This window comes from Ambystoma mexicanum, chromosome 6p (assembly GCF_040938575.1).
Source record: "Ambystoma mexicanum isolate Mex_15411 chromosome 6p, UKY_AmexF1_1, whole genome shotgun sequence".
NCBI classification, from domain to species: Eukaryota; Metazoa; Chordata; class Amphibia; order Caudata; family Ambystomatidae; genus Ambystoma; species Ambystoma mexicanum.
Genome location: NC_090935.1, coordinates 151,989,377 through 152,001,870, shown reverse-complemented (window position 1 = coordinate 152,001,870; position 12,494 = coordinate 151,989,377).

The following is a 12,494-nucleotide window of genomic DNA, read 5'->3' as shown; positions in this document are numbered from 1 at the left end:
TTCTGATGCTGCTACATTGTATGCCACTATGATACCACCAGTTGATGTTACTACCGTGCTTGTGATGAATAATTCTGATACTGCAACACTGAATTTACCTGTACTACCACCTATGATCACTATTACCATGCCTGTGCCTGATACTGCCATTGATGCTACTATCTGTGCACCCATGACACCACCTGCTCTAATGAGTTCCTTGCATTAGCCTGTTGCTGCCCATGATGATACACTGTATGCCCGCACATTAACACCTTCTATAATGTCCACCATGCTCATGCCGGATCTTGCCCATGTTGCCAGCCCCCCGCCTTGGTCCACTCCCCACCTATACCTAAACCCAGCCAATCCCGCACCCTTCCTCTCAGCTGCGCCCTTATCAACGTCCGGTCACCCATAGCCCATGCCCTGGACGTTCACGGGTTTATCACCAGCTGCAACCTTGATCTCTTAATCAGTGAAACCTGGCTCCACGAAGCATCCGGTCCGGCCCAGCCCATGCCTTAGCCATCCGTCAAGGTTGCACTATTTTTAGGGAAGATCGCACTCTCCAGAAAGGTGGAGGGGTGGCTCTCATAACTAAAGAGACCATACCGATCAAAAGGGTGGAAGGAGAACTTGGCTACAACAGTGACTACCTTCTCCTCAAAGTCAACACATCCCCAAACTACAATATTGCCCTCCACATTGTTTACTGACCAACTGGGCCAGTCACAGATTTCCAAGATACCCTCATACACACCATCTCTGATAATCTAAGAAAATCCACAAAAGCCATCCTCCTAGGAGACCTACACTTGGGCCTTAATGACTCTAACGACTCCCAAGCAGCCACTCTCAATAAAGCTTTATCCACCTAAGGATTCAAACAGGCCGTCACAGAGCTCACCCACATCAAAGGACGCACCCTTGACTGGGTTGCCCACCAAAAATGCCCTCTCACTGTAACAGCCATTTCGACCATTCCCTGGTCAGACCACCACTACATTCATTTCGATCTTAGCATCGCCAAGGGGCCCCCCATGCAAGAGACTCCACTCCTCGTGCTCTCACTAGGAGCTCCCGTCAGCCCACAAGGATAGGCTCACACTCTACCTCTTGGTGCCTGCCCTCAAACCCCCCCTTTATCAGTGACCATGAAATTCTTGCATCTTCCTTCAACACCATCATCACCCAAGCGGTTGACGTCATTGCCCCACTCACCCTTAGGAAAGCCAAGCGCATTAAGCACACTAATGCATGGTTCTCCTCTGAGCTTCTTGAGCTGTGCAACAGGAAAAGGGCTGCACCCTCCATCTAGATAGCCAAGCCTGTTACTCCTCTAAACTAGCATTCAAGATTATCTCCAAAGCTGCCATAATTAAAGCCAAAGCCACCACCTTCAACACTAGAATAGCAAATGCTAAATCAGATTCCAAAGAGATATTTGCCATCCTCAGGGAGCTGGACACCCGCTCCCACCCTGCCGAATCCCACCAAATACTTGACAAGCTTAACATCCTTCAAAACAAAATCCTCGCCCACCAACAGGCCCTCAGCTACCAAATATCTAAACTCCACAGCAGCACCTCCTGTGACTCTCCCTCATTCGCCTTCAAGGAAATGGATGAATAGAAGTCATCGCCCTCCTTAAATCCATCAACCCCTTCAATTGTAAAGGGGTCCCCTGCCCTGCTCAACTCATCAAAGAATACTCCTCCACCCTTGCTCCTTTCCTTACATCCTTTATCAATGCCTCCTACACGTCAGGCCATGTCCCATCCTGCGTCAAGGAAGCTTGGGTACGCCCTCTCCTGAAGAAACTTGCGCTCAACACAACCATCCCAGGGAACTACAGACCTATCACCACAGTCTCTTTTCTCTTAAAAATCCTTGACAAAGCAGCTTACCTGCAAGTCCAAAAATTCCTCGAGGCTAATACCCATCTTGGTCTCCGGCAGTCAGGCTTCCGTCCTGGCCACAGTACCAAAACCGCACTATTAGACCTCAAAAATCAAATGGGTGATTTCAGAGACTGGGGCAAATCAGCCCTCCTTCTGCTCCTCGACCTGTCTGCAGCTTTTGATTTGGTGGACAACAACACCCTTTGCCACCATCTCTCTTACGCTGCCAATTGTTCCCCTAAGGCTACAGCTTGGATCACCTCCTTTATCCAGTAAAGAGTTATGAAAGTTTTTTCTGACAAAGCCTGAGCCCACCCAAGTCTTATCAAATGGAGGGTCCCACAGGGCTCTTGCATTTCACCCACCCTTTACAACCTGTTCACGAGGCCACTATTCAACATTCTGAGTGCGCTAGGCATCATATATACTAACTATGCTGATGGCACGCAGGCCCTCATCCCCCTCACCGGCGGCTATGAGTCCGACGTGGAAACCCTCAACCTAACTTACTCCACGAACCAAACTTGGATGGCGAAAACTGGTTGTGCCTTAACGGCGAAAAAAACAAACGACTACTTATGGATTGGATGACCTGCAACCCTAAAGAAGCTCGACAAACAGTATAGCTGTTTCACAATCAACAACACTCAAATTACCGTCTCCCAGGCGGTCCGAACCTTGGGGGTCTACATAAACTCCAACCTCTCAATGATCAGACAGGTCAACGCCATAGCGCCTGCTGCGGCCTACCACTCAAAACTGCTCAATGCAGCTAGAACTTCCTGTCAGAGCAGAACTGCCTTACAATAGGGAGAGCGATAATTGGGTCTTGGCTTGATTATTGCAACGCCCTCCTAGCAGGCACTTCCTCAAAAAAAATCAGTAAACTCCATGCTATCCAAAACAATGCCCTCAGGGCCGCCACCGGCATATCCAAAAGGGCCCACATTTCAGCAACGAGGAAAGAAGTCCATTGGCTTCCCATCAAGGAACGTATCATATTCAAAACTCTCGCCCTCACGCACAAAAGTATCCATAACACTGCCCCCCTGTACCTATCACAGAGAATCGCCAAACCAACCACAGACAGATCGACCAAAATCGTATAACCGAATCACCATTCCCAAGACCCTGAGGACTTGCGCAGGAGGCACTAGCTTCCCTGTCATGGCCACGACCCACTGGAACTCCCTGCTACCCCACCTCAGAATCATAGATTTGCACATAGCCTTCCGGAAAGCTATAGAAACTCTGCTATTTGTATAAACGGGGCCCGACTGGCCTCGCTGCTTTGCTTGTGCTGTATGCTATTTCTTACCATGCGATGTAACCTTCACTGCTACTCTGTGATAAATATAACCTGTAACCACCTATGTAACCGTCATCGCTTCACTCTGTAAGTTTATACGCTCACTGTAACCTTTTACTAAGACACTTTCTTGCAACAGCGCCTCGATGACCCGGGCTGGTAGTGCGCTTTACAAATCTAAAAAAATAAATCAAAGAAAAATGCCACCAGTTTCTTTCATGAGCACATTTCAGACTGCATTTAGCTGTGCATCTTGAAGACTGCACTTGGAACTTCCAGCTGCTCTGCTAGCGTGTCTTCTGAGTGTGCACAGCACTGGATTACATCCATGTCCACTATATAGACGTCATCGATCTATATGTACAGCATGGGACCATGCAGATGTTACCACTTACTCCACTTGTTAGACACCAAGATTGTGTGGACGGTTGGTTTGGTTGGCAAAACACTCTTTCCTGCAGAATCCATCATGCTTGGTTCCCAACATGTAAAAGAAAATCGGGAGAGTACACCTCGCAGGTGGCATTATGTCATATCAAAAGTGGTGACCCTTTTTCGTAATATAACACAGGACAGGCCACCCACATGGAAACTACAGTTTCACCGCTGAAGCTGGAGTCCTACTTCTATGTCAATAGCCTGCCCGTGTTTTTTATTTTCGAAATCTGATGGTCACCCTATTTCCAACGCATTTCTAGTCAACTGGTGGACTCGTTTCTTTATCCAAAAGAGATCTAGTTGAAGCTACTTTGTCCTTATGAACCATAGATTAGATACAGATAGCTTTGCGGCTTTGTGATTTACAGACACTGTAAACTGGATCGTTTGTACGCAGTTGCCTAACAGGTTTTATTCCATTATCCAACTGGATAGCACTAATCTCACTGAACACCAAAGGCTGGGTGGCAGAATCAAAACCAAGATAAATGCAGTTTAATCTCGGGGAACCCCCACACCGCCGCCATAAATGGCCGTATTTAGTCACATAGTAAACAAGCAATTCATATTATATAACAATCAATAGATTACGACTGGATTAAACAATAACTGTACACTTAGTTTCAAAGGCAACCCCGCGTACTGCAATCCTGCAATCAATGCGCCAGGTCTATACGTCACTTCCTCATTCTTAGCTGATAGCAATGGCGGCTCTCTAATGTGCAGGTCTGGAAGTGCTGAAGAGATAAGCATGCGAGTGGATTGTTAATCAGTTATGTAAGGCAGCTCGAAAATACCTGTGCAACCACTGAGAGGGGGAGGGGGAGGACGGAAGGGGGGAAGAGGGTTTGAGTGGAATACAGCTCTCCACCCACCGTACCCCATGTCTGAACTTTGCCCTTTGAGCCCTCTCTCCACGTTTCTCTCCCTCGCAGTCTTGAAGTCAGGGACTTGGGAGTCTCGAGGTGACCTTGGAGCGAATCGCAACCTCGAGCCAGCTGTGCCAATGTGTTCTTCCTTCTCCCCCACTCCTTCCCGGTTGACTGCTCGCTGGCAATCATTAACCAGTGGCCCGTGCTTCCTCTGTCCCTGTGGTTGCACAAATATTAGTCTAACCAGTTAGTTTGGACACATATAAGATAGCACTTTGAGTTAAGCACTCACCTTGCAAATCTAGCTGCAACACACACTTGAAAAATACAAAGACACATAAATGTGTACTATCTACCACAGCTCAGCTTTCCTGTTTTATTTGTAAAGCTCTAAAAAGAGAAGCCAGGAAGCATTGTCTCGGGAGGATAGCTCAGGGGCAACATGCTCGCCTTGGAAGCAAGACGGCACGGAGCAACACAGGTTTGATCCCTGGTCCATGCTTAGAAACGTCTGCCTACTAAGTGCATTATAAATAATAATAATCATATCATAGTAGCACTAACAAAACACACATAAAAATACATACAAGAAATAGGAAATCAAGCATAACAACAAAGCAGCATCAGGAATTAGGCAAACAGATCAATAAAATAAACTGCGCTTGAAGCAATCTAGAGAAGCACAGCCCCTGAGGTAGGGCGGTAGGGTTTCCAGCAACTCGGTGCTGCATAGTGAAATGCTCCCTGGCTAACCCTAGTCATCTTCTATCTAGGCATATGCTTTGTCCCGGGAGGATAGCCCAGCAGCAACATGCTCGCCTTTGGAAGCAAGACTACACGAAGCAACACAGGTTCGATCCCGGTCTGCGCTTAGAAACCACTGGGTGGTTTCTACATAAAATAAATATGCAAGAGATGGGTGTTGTCATCTCAGTGTCCTTTGGGAAGGCAGCCAGGACAGCCTATCTGAGAGGTAAGTTGGCCTTAAGCCGTAGATACACTTATGTGTCAAAAAGAGCAGGCAAAGGGTGATCCTGGCGTCCACTGCCTGCCCTCAAGGATGTGATCTCTCTTACCCAAGCCTTCTACGGCACGAACACTACCGTTTGGATCGTCTGAACCCTTGTTATTTCTCCTCCCCCCAATACCCTGCAATAGGCTGGCGCAGTGATCTCTATTGATGACGGCCCTGGCAATAGTAGTGCAGTTGTGTGTCAGTGTGCCACTCCCTCCTTCCCTGCAGCTCTCTGGCCGGCCTCCCTTGGCCTTCTTCCTGCTCCTACCTGCACGGCAAAAAAACTCGGGGTCATCTTCGACTCCACACTCTCCTTCTCTCACATCTCTGACGTCTCTAAGAAGTCACACTACCAGCTACACCTCCTCAGAGGTATCCTTCCTTTTCTCTCCTTCCCCCAGAAGCTCACTGTCTCCTGAGCTCTGGTTCTCTCTAGGCTGGACTACTGTAATAGCCTCTATCTAAATCTTCCTGCCTCTACTCTCCGCCCTTTGCAACTCATCCAGAACAGGACTGCGAGACTTGTCCTTGGCCTCAAGCTCAGGGACCGTATCTCTCCAGGACTGAAATCACTACACTGGCTCCCACTGGCTGCAAGGATTAAGTTCAAAACCCTCTGCATTGTCCACAAGGCCTTCTGGGGCCTTGGGCCGAAATACCTTCAACTCTCTCTTCCTAAATATCTTCCTTCTCGAGCCCTTCGCTCATCCACCTCCAACTACCTCAGGGTCAGCCGCTTCTCCAAGCAACAAGCTGGTGGTAGATCTCTCGTCGCAGCAGGGGCCTCCCTCTGGAACAGCCTTCCTGCCTCCCTGAAACTTGAGGAGAACCATCTCCGGTTCCAGAAGCACCTCAAAACCTTCCTCTTTGCCTCTGCTTTCTCTCCCTCTCTCCCCTGCTAAAATCACTGAACCTGCACTAAATCTGCAACTGGGCCACTCACCGATCTCATGTCCTGGCCCAGCCACTCTTCCTTGCACTGCCTACATGCACTACGGGACTGTCTCTGTATCCTACAGCCCCTTCTCCTGGCACTTACCTTTGCACTTGCCACCAGCTGGCCCTATTATTGATCTTGTATTCTATTAACCATGTACCGCACTTTCCTTGCACTTGCCACCAGCTGGCCCTATTATTTATCTTGTATTCTACTAACCATGTACTGCACTTCCCCTCTCCCCTTCCCCCGCACTTTTTCCCCAGTTTCCCTACCCTTGCACTTGCGCGATCTGAATGACACCTGGCCTAGTAAGATCGTTGTCTGTCTCCCTCTGTCCCCCTCCGCCTCGTCGCGCCTTGAAACACTTGTGTATAGGCGCGTTACAAATGCCATATCATATCATATCATATCAGGAGGGGGATTTAGCTGAGTCAGCAGCTTAATATAAACAGACGAAGATGAGAACAGGCTGTTCACATGAGCCTTCGTGTTAAGTTCTTTATCGAAAACGACGCCCAACATTTTAACTTTAAAACAGAGCTGATGATAACAGGTGCAACTGCGCGGCTAAGAAAGCTTGACCTTAAGTACAGGGAATTTCTGCTATCAGGCTGCGCCGTTGTTATTCTGGCCAAAGTTAAAATGTTATCATCAGCCCTTCTTTAGAGTTGAAACGGGCCATCCATAGCTGAATCAATGCATATATAGCATTAATGGTTTCCGCATCTTGAGCGTAGTTACCCGAGAAAGGTGTGAGACAGAGTATCGTCAGCGTAGTTGGTATATGAAACCTCTTTGGCTTCAAGCAATTTGAACAGAGGTTTTGTAAAAATATTGTATAGGCTGGGGGATAGATATGATCCCTGAGGGAACCCACACGTCACCATTCATCAGCAACGGCATTAACACAAAAAACTCAGCGAAGCGGCTAGTTACAAAGGACGTTACCAGATTAGCAGCTGCTGGTGAAAACGAGTCAGAATGTACTAACCTATCGACCAGTAATCTAAGCTAGCTACAAGGTTGAAAGCTGTGGAAAGATCCAGGAGCATAGGTAGTGCAGTACCATTTTTTTCCATTATCTGTAAGATACTGGACTTCAGGTCAAGCCATGCTGTTTCGGTGCCATCGACAGTCCGAAACCCAGACTGCCAATGGCCTAAAATGTTATCCTGAGTGAGAAAGTCCTGAACTTGGGTATAAGCCCCGATCATGAATTTTGAGCAGGAAAGGACCATTTGTGATGGGCCTGTGATGTGAAGGAACGCTCAGATCCATCAATGGTTAAAAGAGGAGAGATCCAAGCCTGCTTAATGCAGGGTGGTATCAAGCTTTCCATGAAGGCTTCATTAATGAACTTGGTGATAATTGGAATAAGTGAAGGCACACATGCCTTCACCACCGTCACAGGACACACATCCCCTTTACAATAAGTAGGTCATCAGCCTTTGGAGTGTCTGCTTTCTTATGTGAGTGCAAGTGAGAGCACAGTCAATTTGGTAACACAATTGCTGAAACTAAATAGGTACAACAAGTAAAAAGCACATGGGACAACAACGTCCGCCCTTACAAGCAAGCTGCTCAACACAACAGTATGCTGATACTGAGTTTTTAGTGGATTATGAAAGTGCATAGTTCATGACAGTAAGCACAACAAATTGCGTGCTGCATGCCTGAGAACTCTCAGGAACTGCCACTGTCAGTCGCAGGGATTTGAGTGCAATCTCAAGGGCTCAGGGAAATGACCGCCTTACCCCTCTTCTTCATCCCAGCCCTTACCAATTGAGACATCCTGCCTACTCGACACTGGCAATACCTTGCTAAAATCTCAAAGAAATATTTTTGACCCCCTGATCTCCCCCTTGACAGAAGAGAGGATGAGAGTGCCGACACACCCTAAACCTACCAGTTTTGTTTCTGTTTTTGCAGACAAGTAGCTGCTTGTAAGTAAGTATGGGCAGTATATTTTTCTTCCCCAATACTTAAGCCAAGGACTGCAGACCTGTTAATGCCCCTGACAACTGACCAGTGCAGGTAAACTGACTGTGAAAGTAAACATGACCCAAAGTAATTTGCTTGTTTGGTGAGGGAAGCCTCGTGTTCTGGGCCAGACTCTAAACCTCCCCGCCCCCAAGGGTCAATTGATTACCTCATGTTTACTTCTCCGCCCACATCTCTGATGTCTCTAAAAAGTCAAACTTCCTACTGCACCTCCTCAGAGGTACTCTACTGTAAGAAGATTCAATTCAACACTACAGCTAAGTCAATGCCTCGTCTGGGATACTGAATGGAAACCCTTATTGATATATTTTTATGTCCAGTTCATGAGTTCTGGATGACTACCACTATATAACACCCCTCTCTTAGAATCCCCCTGACCTCACTGAGCCAAGAAGTAGTTCTGTTTTGCAAGTTTAAAAGGTTTATTTGAGAAATAAGACAAAATATAGATACCACGCTTTTATAATAAATTAATAATTGATATCGCCCTTATAAATATAATGTTAATCAACAATGGGTAATCTGACACTAGCACACTTCTTTATAATCAATGAGGAGTTAGTATAGATGGATCAAGTAGCAAAAATACTTTTATGATTTCAAGGGAAAAGCAATGAGGAATAAAATGCAGTACAGAAATACTTGAGATGATTTTAGCAAAAGATAATATAATCACTTTTTCTCTGGCAATTCACCCCCTCCCCTATGCAATGTAAGACATGGAAGTAGATGGAAAGAGGAGCACACAGTTCTCAGGAATGCAATCAAATACAATACGAAATTCAGTTCCCCCCCAGCAAGCTTAGAGAAAACCGGTATGAGTTTTAAAACACAGGCCCAAGTGCTTTGAATGTGGTGGCAATGAAGTGAGAAATATGCTGAAAATGCTTTTAATTTCCTTTAGGAGGTTCAGGGTGAGTGAGAGATACTTGGGATGAGTTCAGTCTCACTTTAGCAATGATTCAGAGATGTGATTAAGAGGCAAACAAATTTTTAGTAAGGAAAGAAATGACTGCTGATGGTTACACGTGGCTGGATTTTTAACCAAATCGCAAATCGCCGTAAAATTTGCGAGTGCGTGAATCGTGATTACGGCAAAAGTATAAGGAGTAGCAAGTCTGTTCTAGGTTCGTTGGAAAGCAGAGGAAAGTTAAATTTCGTTCCTATCCCAAACGGTTCCAGAGATACGGACGATTAAATAAAGGTAGTTTTTCGGATTTAAAGTAAACTCAAAATGACAGGTGACAGCTTGCAGCTTCAGAATTGACAGGTGACAGTTGTGTAGCTTTACAAATGACAGATGACACGATTTCTAGGAGGCTGTTCTACTTAGGTTAAAATAGTTTGGATTAGATTATTTTAACTAAGAGATTGGTTCTGCACAGTTCTGCTAGGTACTCACAATATAAATTTGAAATAGGCCTCGCCACGGATCTGGTCAGGTTTTGGACTGGACTCCGGTTCTGGTCTCGGCACTTCACAGTGATCTGGGTCAGCTCTCTGGTTCTGCTCACAGCGGTCTGGGTCACTCTGGATCTCTGGTCTGACTGTCCGGATACAGCGGTCTCTGCACGGCTCCTGGATCTCTGCACTGGTCCTGGCAAAAGTTCTTAGCAAGGGATTCAAGCAGCTTGCCCGGCTGTGAGTAGCTTGCAATGATTTGAGGCCTGCTGCAGAGAACTCAGCTTGTGGTTTTAGGCCTCTGATTTAGGTTCTAAAGTATAAGTTCTAGGTTCTGGAGTATGTAGCTGGAGTCAGTCTGGAACTGGTATCTTCTGGATGTTGTGTGGTCCGGCAAAACGCTCCGCAGCAACTGGATTTGAATGTCTCTACCTGTCCCAGCAGTCTCTTTTTATGTGTTTTGAAAATGGGTGTGTGCCTGGGCCTAGCTAAGCCTGCCCCTCTCTACTTGTCATTTGCCCAATTCTCCCCTCTCCCATGATTGGGGGAAGGAAATGTGAGTCAGAGTGATGCTGTAGGTTTTATGGGTCAGAGGATCCTCCCCTGGTCAGTTTGCCCACAAATCTATATTTGATTCAAATACATCCTTCCCAGATATACAATTTGTTGAAATTACATGTGCACATTATATATTCCTTATGGTCCATGCTTGTCCGCCTCTGATCTTCCTGGGGGCTTGCATTCAAAAATGACAACATTTTGCGCTTTTTAACTGGTTTTGCAATATCGGATATTTACCCAAATTTACACACATGTGCGCAAGGAGTATGGACATTAATTGATGAAGTGTCAGATTTTTAACATGCAGACATTTGGAGTGAGACCCTATTTTCCGCTAGCAACCCCCCAGAATACACCACAGGGTCCTAACGCCCCTTAAAATGTTCACAGAAAAATCACAAAAATAATGATATTACTTATATAATTCTGACAAGTCCGCACTATGAGTTATCTATCTTTTTAAAATTATGCCCTGGTCAAAAAGGGGTGTGGCTTCCCACATCACAGGGTGGAATAACTGGTTTATCCACTTCCCCCAAGCTCAGCTGCTAGCAGAGGCACTGCCCCTCCCAGTTTCCCCTAAGAGGAAGCCACTTTTACGACGCCCCCAATATAACATTTGCCTGAGTCCAGGACAGGCCTTTGTTCAACTCCCTGTAGTCCCCAGCTGCTCCACCCCTAATCTAAACAACAGGGCCATGTGACCTCAGGATGCAGCCAGGCCTGGCAGCCAGGCCTGGGAACACAGCTGTTGATCCAGTATCAACTCCTTTCGGGGGTAGTTGTCAGGCCGAATTCAGTTTCATTAAGCCAGGTTTCAGCTAAATGTCACTTTTTGTTCCCAGTTTTCTACATTCAAATCAAACTGACAATTTTTACATATACATTAATTAATTACTTCCTTCAAGTCATTTCAGAATATAGTTTTACATTGTATCCACCTCTTAGCAAGTCTTTCCTTGGTCTGGTTTTGTTTCATTTGTTCAGTTTTACACAAGAGTCTGGTGGTTTTAAAACACCGGCTTTCTGATAGTCGTGAGTACTGGTAATGCAACCATTTTTGGGATTAAGAAAATGAATTCCCCACAAGAAGGTTGTATCTTTGGAGTGGTCTCGTGCCAACTGCGCATTTCTCCTATTCTGGCGTGAATGTGGGCGGCGATAGCTCATCCCCACATCCACCCAGTCTATTGATTTAGTTTGTTCTGGGATAGAATAATGGGCGGCGACAGCTCAACCCCACATCTACCCAGTCTATTGATTCAACATGGGTCAAAACCCATGACACTACCTAACCTCTCCTTCCCCCAGAAGCACATGGTCTCCCAAGCTCTGGTTCTCTCTAGGTTGGAATATTGTAACAACCTCTTTCTAAATCTACCTGCCTCTACTCTCTGTCCTCTGCAACTAAGCCAGAACAGGACTGCAAGACTTGTCCTTGGCCTCAAGCCCTGGGATCATATCTCTCCAGCTCTGAAATCTCTCCATTGGCTTCCAGTGGATGCAAGGATTAAATTCCAAACACTCTGCATTGTCCACAAGACTTTCTGGGGCATGGGTCCAAAATACCTCAGCTATCCCTCCGCAAATACCTCCCCTCTCGAGCTCTTCGCTCCTCTACCTCTAACTCCCTCAGGTTCAGTCGTTTTTCAAAGAAACGGGCTTGGGGTAGATCTTTGTCTTCGGCTGGGTCCTCCCTCTGGCACAGCCTCCCTGCCACTATAAAACTTGAAGAGAACCATCTCCGGTTCCCGGAGCACCTCAATACCTTCCTCTTTGCTTCTGCCTTCGCTACTCCTCTGCCCTGCTGATCTGTTCTCTCTTGGTACCGTGCACCAAGCCACCCTCTGTCCTCCGGGCCCAGGTACCTGCTCACCATGCCACCTTCCCGCACTGTCTCCGGGCCACCCCTTGCACTGGGGTCTATATCTGTACCCATACTGCCCCCCTTTTCTTCCTGCACTTATCAGACCTCCCCTGTCTGCTGCCTTAAACCCAGCACTTGCCAATTGCTGGCTGCACTACCACTGTTTGTTGCCTTTATTATGTATTCATTATTATTTATCTGTTTCTC